This window comes from Tenrec ecaudatus, chromosome 10 (genome assembly GCF_050624435.1).
Source record: "Tenrec ecaudatus isolate mTenEca1 chromosome 10, mTenEca1.hap1, whole genome shotgun sequence".
NCBI lineage: Eukaryota > Metazoa > Chordata > Mammalia > Afrosoricida > Tenrecidae > Tenrec > Tenrec ecaudatus.
In genome coordinates, this window is record NC_134539.1 from 80271419 (window position 1) to 80287958 (window position 16540).

A 16540-nucleotide genomic window follows, 5' to 3' on the forward strand; every position below is an offset into this window, starting at 1 on the left:
CGCCCCCCGCACCTGCGGCCTTTCTCCGTCGCCAGCTCCAAGCCCAAAGTCCCTCACACACTAAGGACCCAGAGCATCCGAGGATCCCCGCCCTGCCCCCGAGCCCATTACCCACACCAACCACAATCCCCGCACCGCCGGCCCCGCCTCCGACCCCGAGGCCCCTCCCCACTCCAGCTGCCCCTCTGGGTGCCGCCCACCGCACCTGCAGCTCCCTCCGGCCCGGCCCTCAAGGCCCGCCCCGCCCCGCTCCGCGGGCCGCTCACCGCCCGTTCTCGCAGCCGCCGCAGTCTCGGCCGGTCACCTTGACGCGGGCCGCAATGGTTGCCACCGCCTCCTCATGGCCCTAGGAGCGGCCCAGGCGGCAGTGGCCCCTTCGCTCGGAGACCGGGGCCGGGCCGGGCCGGGGCCGGGCCAGGCGCAGCTGGAGCGCGGGCCGACGTGGGAGCCGTGCCGCTGCCCAGCCGCAGAAGGAACCGTCCGCTCCTGGGCCTGAGTGGCGGGCCTTGTAACCAATCAGCGCACGATACCAGAACCGCTCCCCCAACCACATTATCGCAGAGGCGGGAACACGCAAATAGGCCCCGCTGTTCGCGCCAGTGCGCAGCCGCTGCAGCCGCTCGTCTTCCCCGCCTCGGCCTTCACTAGCCCATAGACGCACTGAGCTAAACCTGCGAGGATGCTCCGCTGCCCGCACACCCACCTCAGCATCCCGCCACGCCCATCACCTTCCTAGAAATAGCTGTGCAAATGTCTAGAAAAGAACGATGGAATATATATACAAATATGTCAGATACAATTGATGTATGGATTGTAATAAGAGTTGTAAGAGCCCCCAGTAAAATGATTACTTTAAAAAAAATAGCAGGGCAGCTCATTCCTCACACATTCCCTAAGTTCTCACCGGATTTTCTCTTGAAATCACTACCTAGTTGCCGAAGAGATCAGTTATTAGGCATCAAAGAACCAAAAATCATATCATTGTGTGCTCACCTCCCTGATATGATCGCTGAAGACAAATGGGTGCATAAGCAAATGTGGTGAAGAAAGCTGATGGTGCCTGGCTATCAAAAGACATAGCGTCTGGGGTCTTAAAGGCTTGAAGGTAAACAAGCAGCCATCTAGCTAAGAAGCAGCAAAGCCCACATGGAAGAAGCACACCAGCCTGTGTGATTACGAGATGTCGAAGGGATGAGCTATCAGGCATCAAAGAACAAAATATCATATCATTGTGAATGAGGGGAGTGCAGAGTGGGGACCCAAAGCCCATCTTTAGACAACTGGACATCCCCTTACGAAAGGGTCGCGGGGAGATGAGCCATCAGGGAGCAGTGTAGTAACGATGAAACACAACTTTCCTCTAGTTCCTTTTTTAAAAAAAATCATATTAGGGGCTCATACAACTTTTATCACAATCCATACATACATCAATTGTATAAAGCACATTTATGCATTCATTTCCCTCATCATTCTCAAAACATTTGCTCTCCACTTAAGCCCCTGGCATCAGCTCATTTTCCTCTAATTCCTAAATGCTTCCTCCTACCCACTATCATGATCCCAATTCTACCTTACAAATCTGGCTAGACCAGAGGATGTACACTGGTACAGGTAGGAACTGGAAACACAGGGAATCCAGGGCAGATGATCCCCTTCAGGACCAGTGGTGAGAGTGGTGATACTGGGAGGGTGAGGGAAGGTGGGGTTGAAAGGGGGAACCCATTACAAGGATCTACATATAGCCTCCTCCCTGGAGGATGGACAACAAGAAAGTGGGTGAAGGGAGTCTTTGGACAGTGTAAGATATGACAAAATGATCATTTATAAATTATGAAGGGTTCATGAGGGAGGTGGATCAGGGAGGGAGCGGGGAAATAAGGAGCTGATGCCAGGGACCTACATGGAGAGAAAATGTTTTGAAAACAATGAGGGTAACAAATGTACAAATGGGCTTTATACAATTGATGTATGTATGGATTGTGATAAGAGTTGTATGAGCCCCCAATAAAATGATTTTTAAAAGTAAAAAGAAATCACTACCTAGTATTTCCTATTTTTAACAAATAATGGTTTTGTGAGACATCACCTTGGCGCCCATTGTTTATGACTTGGAGGTACGCACAGTTCTCAGAACGTCAGAGCCCAAGGAAGAAACGGAAGCCCTAGGATCTGAGCCATTTGTTTTACAGCCAGGCAAAGTTAGACTCGACATGGTGAGGGACTTGTTCAAGACCACACAAGTATAGGCTGGGGTATGAGCCTGTCCGGCATCTCCTTGCTGCCGGATCTTTCACCTGTGCTAGGCACAATGAGATGGGCATTTACTTAGAGTCACAGAGATAGTAAGTGGCAGTCAAAACCAGCGCTGTCAAAGCCCTGGAAGTCCTGAGGCACAGCAAACCTCGTCTGCCCCCTCATCTGCCTTGGCTTACTCTGAACGATTCCTGGATGCGATGATAAGTGGAACATGAAGGTGACAATTTTACTGACTATTTTGCTAACATTGGAGTATGAAGAGATTTAACCACTGTGCTTCAGCTGAAGCAAGAAAAAGAAGTGGAATCCATGGGGATTAAACTATTTCTGTGTAAACAGCTGAGGGAAATTCTGCCATTTTCTATTAAGAAAACAATAACATCAAAAGACATCTTTATTCTCCTTAAATAGGACAAGACAGTGCAGTGCAATGGTTATGCACAAAGTAAGAAAAACTCAGGGTCTTACAATGCAACAAGACAACCCCATTAAAAATCACCACCAGCTCTGAAAATACTTTCTCTAAAGAGATACAGAAATGGTTGATAGACACATGAAAAGATGTGTGGTGCCATTTTAATTAATGGGATCAAACCACAACTACAGTGAAATACAACTGTCCACCCATTAGGAGGGCGATAATAAAGTTATAGTCAAAGATGGAAACCAACACAAGGATTGCTGAGACTATAGGACCCTCCTACATGGCTGGCAGGGAGGCAAAGAAGCTCGACCAAGTTGAAATCACTTGGCAGCTCCTCAAAAAGCTAAACAAAGTTACCATATGGTTCAACAATTCCTACATATATGAGACTGCACCCAAGAAAATAAAAATGTGTCCATGCAAAAACCAGTGTATGGTCATTGTGGCACTATTCACAACAGCCAAAAAGTAGAAATAATTCAAATGTTCCTCTACTAATGACTAATAAATCAATGTGGTCAAGCCATGTAAAGGAATATTGCTCAGTCATAAAACAGAATTTCGCTACAATATGGATGCATGTTGAAAACGTCATTCTAAGTGAAAGAAGCCAGAGCATATATTGGATGATCCCATTTATATGAAGTATCAAGAATAGGCCAAATTAAAGAGACAGAGTATAGATTAGTGATTGCCTAGGGCTGGGTGTGTGTGGAGATTTGGTGGTGATGCCTAAGGGGAGCAAGGTGTCTTTTTGGACGACTGAAAATGTTCTGAAATGGAGTGTGGTAGCAGTTGCATAACCGTGAGCTTTGGTACTGTAACTGAATGGACTGTCTATACAGTGAAATGAAATTACTTGGTGTGGATCTGCTATCCATCGTCTTTGTAACTCCCATGAGAACATGCAAATAAAGTACAGAGGACGTTAATGAGGGGATTCATCAATTTTGCCATTTCACTATGTTGAGAGTGATCCATCTCAGAAGCAAGCACAATGACCACCAAGAAAAAAGAGCCAGAAGTGAGTCCCATCAGAGATCACTGTGTTGAGAGGCAACAGAGGAGCAGTACCAAGACCATGGCCATGGCAGACTTCCCAGCCCACCAAATGGGGAATACCTTGGGCAGAAGTCTCCCTTGCATTGTGGATGCCCTTTGGGCATCAGTACCAAAGGAACTTTGTAATACCTGCCAAAGCAGGGGAGCAGCGGAAGGGTCTGGGATTAGGGAACCATGCCTGGAGGTACAGCTGAGAAGTGCTTCAGGTAAAAGTGTATTCTTTTTTAAAAAGGGAAAATATAATTGTATCCTTAACATTTCTGATCCTAATGTGCAACCTGTTAACTTCCCTAATAAATCCCCCAGAATCATGAAGGTTGTATTTTGTCTCTGAGTTCTGTGTGGTCATTGAAATGGATCATTTAGCCCAGCAGAGAAGTAGAGCACTATGGGAGGAAAAGGTGGCTTCAGAATAGGGTAAAGAAGGTTGCAAGATGAAGGCATGTCTAACCTCTGCCTCAGAAATCATCCTTGGACAGATGTGGAGTTGGATTCTCCTTTCAGCTTTATGTGAGCAGAGGTCAGACATGGCCCCCATGCCATTTCCTCAGGATGGTATACAAACCATATTTCCATGAAACTGTTTTAATACTTATTGTCAAGCCTAATCAATCATGTCACTCCTTTGCGTAAACATTGTGAAGGGGTTGTGGAGACGATCTAAGTTGTATACACTAAAATTCAGACTGTTCTCTCTTTCAAAAGTGATGTGCTGGTGGAGGGAGCCAGTTCTTGGTGTCGCATATATGTGACTCACACTTCTTGAGTGGAGAAACCTCTTGAGCTACAAAAAATGGGGGGTGGACATTGGAGAAGTCACCCAGGAGTGATCCTTAAGCCCAGCTGAATCCACAGGGACTTGTACCTGATGGAGAGCCGGGCTCAGGACAACTTCAGAGACCATTTTTATAAGAGGTGGTAACCAACAAGCACCAGGGTCATAGCACCTGACAGTGTTCTTCACATTGTCCCGAGTCATCCCCAGCGAAATCAATGGCACTTAAGCCACTATCATGTATTAGAGACTATACATGTGCCACCAGGAGGGGCATGTACTTTGCCTACTAGGCACTGGGTTAGCCAGTTCCAGATCCAAATATTGCCACCTATTTTCTCTAACTACTCTGGATACTTCTGGTATTAATGGTATTCTTGATATTCACCAAGAAGCACACCCCCAGACAGGATTAAAAGTGCAAGGGCTGTGACAGACACTCTAGAGTGGTCCTCCTGATCCCTGCCTCTTGGCATGTGTGGCCCATATAATTTCCTTCCCCTTGAGTGTGGGCAGGACCTCACTGGATTCGAATCCACAGAATAGAGCATGCATGATGGAATGGATGTTATTATGTACACGTAACTTTGTCGTACAAGATTGTGAGGTGTCCTGCTAGGAAATTCTTGATTGATGACTTTGAAGATGCTAGCTGTCAAGTTGTGACTGCTCTAAGGAGAGGGCCATACAACGCAGAGCTAAGCGTATCCTCCACCTGACAGCCAAAAAGAACCAGGTGTCTTAAGTTAGGCAGTCTTCAAGCAATTAAATACAGCTAACAAAAACCACATGGCCATTTGTCAGTTTGTCGAACTGTGGTGGCTTTGCATGCTGCCGTGATGCTGGAAGCTAGGCCACCAGGATAGGGCTAGAAAATGAGCTACTCAAGTTGGAAGGAAAACCATCAAACTCACTGCTGTGGAGTCCATGCTGACTAAACAGAACAACGTTGAACACCCCTTGTCAGTTTCCAAGACGGTAAGATTGTAACTCGTTAAGGGCGTAGAAAGCCTTCTTTCTCCCTCTGAGCAGCTGGTGCTTTCAAACTGCAGCCCACCATGTAACCACTGTGCCACCAGGCCCTGGGCAGGCACTCACACTTTAACTGGGGAAGGGCTGCCTCCTCATAGCACAGGTGATCCTAACAGCACGGGTGGAACAAAGCTTTCATCATTTGCTCGTGGGACCTGACTAAAAATAAGGGGTAGCCGCTGCAAACATCCATTAATAATCAGAGCATGCAATGTATGAAATATGAATCTAGGAAAATTGGAAGTCGCCAATAATTACATGGAACACATGAAAGAGCAATGACCTAGGCATGAGTGAATGGACATGGACTGGTGCTGGCCATTTGAGTCAGACAGTCATAAGGTTTGCTGCGCCGTGAATGACAAATTCAAGGGGATGGAGTCATGATCTTCATCAAAAGAGGACATTCCAAGGTCTATCTTGGAAATGGAGTTCTAAAAATAAACTTTCAAAAGCTACCTTGTATATAATCTTTACTTTTACTTATATAAACCCTAAAACAAAGTTAAAATGCCTAGCACTGTGTGTTTAGGTAATACAATTATAAATGAATCAACACATAGCAGGAGTGAAGAAAAGACTTCATAAAAAATAAATTTAATTAAAAAGAAAGGACTTCAGAGTGACGTTTTATTTCTTGACTTAGGTATTTTGCTTGCAATAAATTATTTAGTTGCACACACACACACACAAAGACTTATATTCAAGTACGATGCTGTGTGTATGCTACAAAGAAGACCAGTTAAGATAATTATTATTCAAATTAATGCATCAGCTATTATAGTCCAAGATGAAGAAATTGAAGCATTATACATACTTACTCAGTCTGAATTTGATCAAATTCAATTGACTTGATCAAAAGCAATTAAGATGCATTGATAACACTGGTGACTGGTATGTGAAAACTGAAAGCAAAGAGGAAAAATAAGTTGGAAAATATGGCAGTTGTAATAGAAATGGAGCTAGAGATTTAAAAAGAATCTCACTTTCATCAAGGCAATGCCAACTCATAGGAACCCTAAGGGACAGGGTAGAACTGCCCCTGTGGGTTTCTGAGCCTGTCATTCTTTATGGGAGCATAAATCTTCCCCTTTTTTCGACAAAGCCACTGATGGTTTCAAACTGCTGACCTTGCAGTTAACAGCCCAATAGGCCACCTACCTGGCTGAAGCTAGAGATAGCATGATAGAATTTTGCAAGATCAATGTCACTAAGAAGACTAAGGTATGCCTGACCCAAGTCATGATATTTTCAATCACCTCATATGCATGTGAAAAATAGACACTATATAAGAAAACTGGAAGAATTAATACATTTGAATTTTGGTGCTGGTGAAGAATATCGAAAGTACCATGAATTGCCAAAAGAACAAACAACTGTGTCTCATAAGAAGTACATCCAGAAAGCTCCTTGGAAGGTAGGATGGTGAGACTTTGACTCACATACTTGGGACATATTATCAGCCAAGAGCAAGATCATTGCCATTAGTTAATTCTGACCCTATAGGTCAGGGTAGAACTGCCCCTGTGGGTTTTCAAGACTCTAGCTCTTTACAGGAGTAGAAAGCCTAAAATCTTTCTCAAACTGCTGATCTTGTGGTTAGTAGCCCAATGTGTAACGATTACACCATTAGGCAAAACAAGTCCCTGGAAAAGGGCATTATGCTTACTAGAGTCGAAGGGCAGCAAACAAGAGGCAGACCCTCAGGGAGATGGACTGACATAGTGGCTACATCAATGGGCTCAAACATAACAATTGTAAGGAGGGGACAGGAGCAGATATGTTTCCTTCTGTTGTACACAGGGTCTCTATGAATTGGAACCAACTGGAGAGCACTTAACAACAACAAAGACTTTGATACTGTAAATACCTTTTTCTCAACAACAAAACCAGCAGCTATAATGTGGACCTCTCCATAGAGCATACACAGGAATCAATCGGTGAGAACAGAGAAGCTGAATCTCATCAGCCAAATCAAGGCCAGGGGCTGACTGTGAAACAGACCATCAATTGCTCCTATGCAAATCAGATTGAAGCTGAAGAAAATTAAGACAGGTCTACAAATGCCAAAATCTGACCTTCGGTGCCTCCCACGTGACTCTTGAGGCCATCTCAAGAATAGATTTGATGCACTGACCACATGACTTGGGGAATAACATGAAGAACATCATACATGAAGAGGCAAACACGCATTAAAAAGGCAGGGAAAAAAGAAAAGAGGAAAAAGGATGTCAGAAGGGACTGTGAAACTTGTCGTATATGCACGTGTATAAGCCGAGGTGGTCAGCACAAAAATGTGCTGAAAAACTGGGGTTCAGCTTATGCACGGGTCAGTGGTACCCCAGCGAGGTATAACATCTCGCTGGGTCCCCCTCCCCCAAGGTAACAGGACGAGCACCCCGTTATCTTGAAGGTGATTGCCACTTCTCCGCTGTTCATTCCAAGCCCCGCTGACACTGCAGGGCTTTGGATGTTTCTTTACTCACATCTAACCAATCAGAGCCGTCCTATGAAGTGTATCTTTGAATAAGCCTTTTAAAGACCGTGTGCGAAGGATGTGGCATGAATGGACGTCATCTGGTCAAGCCCGACTAACAAAAGGAGGAAATCTCATGAAGCCTGACATAGAGTTAATAGCAAAGTGGGTTCGAGATGCGTGGGAAGACATTCCAGAAGACATGGTGCGACATGCCTTCCAGAAATGTGGTATTAGTAATGCTATGGATGGCAGTGAAGACTGCGCTTTGTATGAAAATGACAGCAGTGATGGTGATGACAGCGATCTCAGTGAGGACAGCGTCTATGATGACCTCACACAAGTTGAAGCTCTGCATTGGGATATGGATGATGATGAGGAATCCAGTTTTGAAGGATTTTAACTCTTTACATTTTAGCTTGGTTGCTGATTGAGCTCAGGGAATAGTACTCTTTAAGATGTCATTGTTGATACCTTATTGTTTTTATTGATTTGACCAGAGAGGATTTACTATCTGGAATGTTTTAAATAGGTGTTGGAGATCAGAACTTTACAACTTAAAAAAAGAAAGAAAGAAAAGTTCCCTGCTAGGCTGTGAGCTGTACAGGGACAGGGAACAAGCAGCTTTCCTCCCTGGTGCCCAGTGCCTGTCACAGGGGCCAGTTTGAGGAAGCTGCCCGGAGCATAACTCTGAAGGGAATAACATTCATGACCTTCTGAAATCTTCAGCTTTAAAAGCCAGCAAAGTAAACCAGAAATTAGATACGTACATTTAAAGAAGGCAGGTCGACTCTCAGGCAAGAAACTTAACTGTCTCTGAACTTGATATTCAGTCTAAGGAAGGAATGGATCTATTAGAGGGTTGGTTTCTTGAGCAAAAAAGTGTAGTGAGATTGCCAAAGTGAGCACTGGAAATGCAGAGCCAAACCCCAGGAACGACGCCCGGCCACCATCCCACCTCTCATCTCAGACCATGTGCCTCCCACCTTGCTGTGCTCCCGCTGCTTTGGCCTTTTGCCAGTTCCTTGTATATGCCAAAACTCTTCCCAGTCCCAAGTACTCTGCAAATGCTGTTCCCTTTGCTTAGAATATTCTTCCTCCCTGCTACCCCCTTTACTTCGTTAATTCCAACTCAGTGCCAACTATCTCTCAAACGATCCTCCCCAGGGTAGCCTTCTTTGAATCCCACACGAGGTCAGACCTTCCCGCCATTCACTGTGAATGTTCCCTGTACCTTTTCTGCACTGTATTTTATGATTGTGAATTAGTACAAAGAAGTCTTGGTGGTGCCGTGCTTCAGTACTCACTTCAAATTCACTAGCCACTGCCCACAAAAAAGATAAGGTAGGCTGCTTCTGTAAACCCAGGGGCAGACTACTTGGTCCTATAAGGTTCTTATTAGTCAGAATCAACTCTAGAACGACATGATGAACACGGCTGAAGTTTTTCTCCTATGCTGAACCCTAAGCTTGTGTGTGCACCCAGTTTTGCTCACTATTATAACTCTGATGCTCAGAACAAATCTGGCACAGTACAGGACTAACATTGACTATTTAAAGTAGGTAGTCTGTGGGGTCATATCCCAACTCATAGCAATGTAAGGTTGTTTCTCTGATCGTGAGCCATGTATTCCATCTCTAGAAATCTCCTTTTAAAGGTTTTTTGTAGGGTCTTTTTAAGATCAAAACAGAAAGAATAAGTGTACCTATCTCACAGAGTTGTTCGACGGACCCAGTGCAAATGCATGAGAAGTACTTAGGGGCCCGGAGAGCTGGGTAGATGGCCATGTGAAGATGGAGGCAGAGATTAGAGCGATGCATTCCTACAAGCCAAGGAATGCCAAGAGTTGTTGGCAACCACCCAAAGCCCAAAGCTCTCTGAATCATTCTTGATTCAGAAAATGACTTTTGGATTTCTTGCCCCAAAGTATATGGAAGGATAAAATACATTGTTTTAAGATACCTCATCTATGGGCACTCATTACAGCAACCCTTGGAAACTAATACAAAGCTGTAAAAAAAAAGCCTATATCTGTGCCCCCAAAAAATCAGAAAACAAACAGGATGGTGTTTACACTTGTCCACAAGGCACTGAAATGTGTGTCTGTGTGGTGGGCTGGTAAGAGTGAAGAACTGAACAGCTGAAGGTCCATCTGCTGTCGTAGCATTTGCTCACACAAATGGATTTTCAGAGCCGATGGAGAACACCAGTGGTGAATCTTTTACACGGGGACATGAGAGCATAAGACAGAAGAACCCCATGGAAGCAAATCACACTCATAGATTTTTTTCAAAAGTTAGCTAGCTGAATTGGAGAATGTTTTGTTTTGCCACAGTTAAGAAAAAATTATTACACTAATAATTAGTACAGGGAAGATGAAAATGCTATACAATTGATTTGAGTAATGATTGAACAACTCCACTTGATATGACTGAACAAGTGAATTGTCCATGTGAAAGAAGTGTCAATAAAAAAATTAAAAAGTGAAAGTTAGCGAGCTGGGATTTCCCATCTGAGGCAGCTTCCCCTCAAGTAACCTTCAGAGAAATGGGCATTTCTTTCCATTTAGGGACAGTTTACTCCAATGTCAGGTTTCATATACACATACACATACACTGAAGCAAAACTTCCAAAGGCTTCTTATAGCTTGTTCCCAATTCTGTGGCTTCTAGAATATTTCTTCTAATATGGGGGGGCGGGGGGCTATGGAGACGATCGGCAAATTACTTGTTCATTAATTGCTTGAGCTTGTCATAGTAAATAAATATGTAAGGAGCGCCCATACTATGTTAGGTATTGTGCCAGATGCTAGAACGTACGTTCTTCTCCACAGGAAATACTGAAGGATGCTCTTCTCCATATGAAAATCCTTCAGATCGTTGAAGTCCTCAAAATTATTTGTTTTAGCGTTCATTTCGCATATGACATGACTCCATGTCTCTCACTGCTCTGGACGCTCTTGTGGTTGCATCCCGCTTGTCAGAGGAAGGAGAAGATGGCCACTGGACACACCTTGAGAGAGGAAACAGTGTTATCTCATTGCGCGGCGGTTCCTTTATTGCAGGAGGCTCCCGGTCAAGTGTGAGGAACTCCAATTCTGGTTTTCATCACATTATGACATTATTCCATTGTTACATTTTCAAAAGTTGCCCGGTTTCAAATAATTTTAGTAGTTAATACTTTTTTTAAGTGCTTACTCATTTTTCTGGTACATGGCAAATGCTTAACAAAGTACTATTAGTACTGCAAGTAGCAGTAGACTCCCATATAGGTATGCCTAAAATGAAAGTGATAATTTGGGCATTCCAGTTCTAACTCTCTGAAACTTATTACAATGGTCTCCTAATTTAGTGACAGTAAGCCAGTGCTGGGTTTCAAATCATATTTCCTGTGTTCCAAAGTCAGGTTTCTAAGCCTATCCTGCTGAGATCTGGCCCCAGACCCTGGTGATCTACTTTTGGGAACGTTTCACTGGTACAAATCTCACTCTCCAGAGTAATATTTGCTTTGGGAAAAAATGCCTTTCAAGTTCAACATTGCTTAAATGTATGTGTGTGTCTCTCACAGCCAACGAGTCAGCCTCATAGTGACCCTAGAGGACAGCCTGTGGGTTCCCAAGGCTTTACAAGTCACATCTTTCTCCCTTTGAGAGATTGATGGTTTCAAACTGCTGACCCACTATGCCACCAGTGCTCCTCAGCTTAAGTGTGTAGACACTCTATAAGTGCTGATTGAATTGAGTTCTAGTGCCTTCCCATGGCCACAGAATAAATTCCCAAATTCACAGTTTGAAATATGTGCCTCAACATCTCCACCTTTATTTCCTAATTTACAAAACACTTATTATGCCCCACATATTCTCCCATTAAATAAATATAATTATCTATTGATATTAAATATATAAAGTATGAGTATAGGTATAAATACATAAACATGATTATATAATATACATTACAAATATGTGTTTGTTTTAACCTAGTCTGACACTACACGTGTTCATATGTGCGTTACTTTTTTACACTCTCCATTATATCATGGATACTTCTCTATGTCTCCAGGCCGTAGATGCTTATTTTTACACTTACATCACTTTATGGACTAGATCTATTTGTGGACATGATGATACTTTCCAATTTCTCAGTATCATAATCACCCCTAAGGTGAACAGATTCATATGCCTTTAGACATCTGTTAGATTACTTTCCTAGGTTAAATTCTTAGGACCACCACTGTTTCCGGGGGAATGCACGTTAAAAAAGGTAAACCACAGTGCCAAATGTACCTCCCAGAGCTGCGAGCCTGGAGCTTCTGCTTCCAATGCGTGGCATGTGTGCACCATCTCTGCTGCCCTGCCACTGTTACAAACATAAAACGTCTCCCATTACTGCTTAGCCTTTAACTGCTTCCCAGTGAGGTAAAATATCTTTATTGTCGATTTCTTAGCTCTTTTTACTTCTGTGGATTACTTCTTGGTCCTTTCCCCTTTTAAAATTGGAGACTCCAGCTTTTCCTTATTAATTTTAAGAGTTCTTGCTGTATACATTGCAAAGGCTTCTCTTTTTTAACTTGCAGTTTGCATTTCAATGTTTATGTTTTCTGTTGTGTTTTTATTAAACACACTTTATAATGCATGTCATCAAATCTATTTTATTCCATTAATATTTCTTGATTGGGGGGTCATCTCTTTAAAATGGCCTTTCCTATTGCAATAGCAAATTAGTTTTCACCTCTTTTTTTTCTAGTTCTTTCATGATTTCATTAATCTACATTTAACTCTCTAGTTTACCTGAATTTTGTTTCATGGCCCTTCCCTCTCCTTCCCCTACCTGCTCTTCTCCCTCAAACTGGGTCTCTCCTGACCTTTTCTCCCTTCACCAGTATACTGGATCTCAACTCACTGCCATTGAGTCCATTTTGACTCATAGCGACCCTAGAGGACAGGGTAGAACTGCCCCAGGTAATTTGAACCCTGAGGCTGTGCTCAAGCCAATGGGTATGATTTGTGGTGGAAGCAAGGAACAGCAGGATTTCAATGTTTTCCACAGTGCAAAGGCTCACTGACAATGAAATTCTTTCTTGGGACAGCAAGAGGGAATGGTGTCCTAGAGTCCTGGTGAAGCTCCCAGCACTGACCCCTGGACCTGAGAGGGTGGCCATCTTAGTGCCCAGGGAAAATCACAGCGAGAATGCAATCCCAGGATTGTTGTGTTTGGAGAGCTGTTACCAAGCTCTGTGGGTGACTCTCTGGGGCTATCAGTGAGCCTGTAAGCCTTATTATCTAGCCCTGAAGAACCCCCAGGAAAAAGGAGGCCTACTCAAGTCTTTACACCTGGACTTAGACTATTATATCCAGATAGACATTTTTAAAATGGGTAAAGATAAAGGCTTACCTTCAGGGTGGAAATCTCTAGTACTCAGATGGCCTGCAACTCACCATCACCTGACCACAGAATTGGAAATGAGACCTTTCAACAGAGCCTGGCAGCAGGAGGCCCCTGGTGGAAACAAAAAAGGGAACTAGAAGCTTAGTTATCAAATGCCTAAGAACATTCCCATTTCACCACCTGCCTAGCCAGGGTGCAGTGGGCAAGGGGTGAAAGAACCACGAGTATGAGGAAAGCAGATGTGTTGAAAGGGCAAAGAAGAAGTGGTATGAAAGCACTTCGCAACTGGCTCGAGAGCCTTCCTTCTGCAATGATGATGTATAAGCAAGCCAGGATCTCTTTTCTCAGCTGAGCTAGTGAGCCAGCGGTGTCTGCAAGCTGAAGGCCGGGTCCTCCTAGAAAGCCAGCACATGGGGAGAGCAGGAATCAGTAATCAAAGGGAGAGGACACTCTCCAAGGCAATGAAGTGAGAACTTGGAGGATTCAGACACAAGAGTCTGCGCTCAGAGAGCCCAGACCTCCACAAGTAAGGACTTTAATTTCCAGCTTAATATTTGGGGAAGCCAGGGAAAGAGTGAAGGAAGTGAGGTGGGGGAAGGGAATGAACTGAAAACAGGTCCAAGAATCCAGATGTGTGTCGAACAGATCAACTGGCACAGAGACAGATTAAAGTAAAAGTCACACAAATAACTTGTTTGCTAAAGAAGTGTTCATCCAAGTTATGTACTCCACTATGCTAGTTCCAATAAAATTCCGATCGCTTCTCAGAAATGTGTCCCTGTGCAATATTTGTGAAAGCCCTGAAATAGGCGCTGGGCAGGGGAAGGGAGTGGACAGTACCAGCAAGAGTGGGGAGAAGTGTGTTCTTATGGCCAAGGCGCCACATAAAAGAGCCAAGAGTCTCATTTAGCCTAGAGCAGCCCAAAGAAAAAGCTAGACAGAGTTGGGAATGTTGTGAGATATTTAAAGCAATTAGCGGGCACAGGAGCCCTGGTGGCATAGTGGGTTATGTGTAGGGCTTTTAACGAGGTCAGCAGTTCGAAACCACCTTCTGTTCCATGGGAGGAAGGTTTTCCACTCCTGTAAAGATTTGCAGTCTGGGAAACCCAACGGGGAAGTTCTACTCTCTCCAATAGGTTGGCTATGAGTCACAATCAACTTGATGGCAGTGAGTTTGGTGTGGCCAGTGGCCTTATGGAGTAGGACAAAGAGCCCAGAGTTTGGACTTTCTGCCATTGCTCATTATCAAAGATGCAGCAGTTAGCTTGAGAAGCAGTCAGTTTCAATAAGCAGAGAAGAAACCGGAGAGTGCTTGTGGAACTACTATGAGTCCCAGTATCATGAAGGAAGGGGCCCCTACCCTCTATGAGAATCCATAGCCTGTGAGGTCTCTACCCACTCAGCACTCTGAGATAGACACATACACACAGCACCTGAAGGTGTTGAAAGCAAACCTACAGAACCCATTCGAGCTGGGAGGGGCACGGAGCTTGGTCACGCATAGCCACCAGGGAGTGACAGGCAAATCTTGTATTGGGACAATGAGAAGAGTACCCATTCATGAGCCAAGGCTGAGATCAAAATGAAGAAACACTTTGAATGCTCAGGATCTCATTGTTTCCACAGCAAAGCCCAAGGTGGGTTGGTTTTTTTGTCCACCACCAGGGCCAAGCCTAAAGAACCAGAATGATCTGCACAGTGACAGCCAAAGCGGATTCTTGTTCCCCCCAGAGGCCCTGCCAGACCCTATCCTTGATGAAGTCCACACTTAGTTAGGGCAGAGGCAGAAACAAAAGGAAGCCCGAGAGGCAACCTGTTTCAAAGACCACAAAGGGAGGGGGTGTCTAAGACAAGAGAGGAAAGGGAAGCAGCCTTGAACCACTCAGAGAAGTTGCCCTGTGGTGTTTGCTTTGCTCCAAATACAGAGTAATGATAGTTTTCTTGACCAAAGGCGAGAAGAGCACCAAGCTCTACTGTACACTTTTGCTCAATCACATACTCCCCCAGTAAGGAAGGGGTCCCTGGCACTATCCCAAGTGCCTGTGTTCTACAACACTCATTTCTTTTACAGTGGCCTCTCTGTCTTGTGTGTGTGTGTCCTGAAGAGTTCTGGGCCTCATTTCCTCACAAAAGGTATGCAAACTAGGCTTGCTTTGGGAAGTACTAAGAGATGTTTAAATGTTCCTTTGAGGTTCCAGGGCTTTGATGTGGCTAATTAGGGGAAATCAGGGATGAGTGATAATCCTTGAACATTATAAAGGGCATCATAAGCAAGTGTGGTCAACATTTGTATGAATTGTAACTAGAAGCAAAGATAGGTCATCACCTCAGAATAAATAAAGAGCCGATGGCCTTTGGCCAGCAGGGCACCTCTGTCTGGTCTATTTACTCGGTATCTGCTTCAGCTGGCGCTCCCATTGCCAGGACTTCATCCTCTTGGGATCGTGCTCTAGCCCTCCTGTTGATGAGGCTCCTCTTTTCACTCTGGGCTCCTTTGCCAACCTTAGGGAATAAACAATCTATTGGAAGTCACTGGTGCACCTCAGACCTGAGCCACACGATTCCAACTCCCGTATTGTAGAGAAACTGGGGCTAAAGCAGGCTGAGGTCCAGGTCCAGGTAACCAAGTGGCGTCAGGATCGGAAACCCAATCGCCAGACTCACAATTCAGTGTACTTTCTCCATCACCCCCTTCTGCACCTCAGGAGTCTCCAGGGCCACAGTTAGTGAGCACAGCTGGTTCCTGCACAGATGACTCAATCTAGTACACCAGGTGCCCACTGCCCACCAACTCTAAAGTCCTAGTGAGAAGGTAGAGACCTTACTTTACAGCAGATGCTCCTTCAGTACATGCAGCAAGTCTTCTCCTAGCACCACAGGTGCCAAATTTGATCCCACTCTGCTTCCCAGCCCCACCCTCCAGAATTCATGCACCTGCTCGTTCAGTCAACGAAAACATAACTGGGCATCTTCTGCGCGTGATCTGCTTCTGGCTTAAGATATACAAGGGAGATTCCAAAAAGTTCATGGAGAATGGAGTGGATAGGGAATTTTCTCAAAAGTCCAAAGCTCCCTTGTACTGGTGATGAAACCTTAGATCTCTAATCTCATGGTGCTTATAGCAAAGAGAA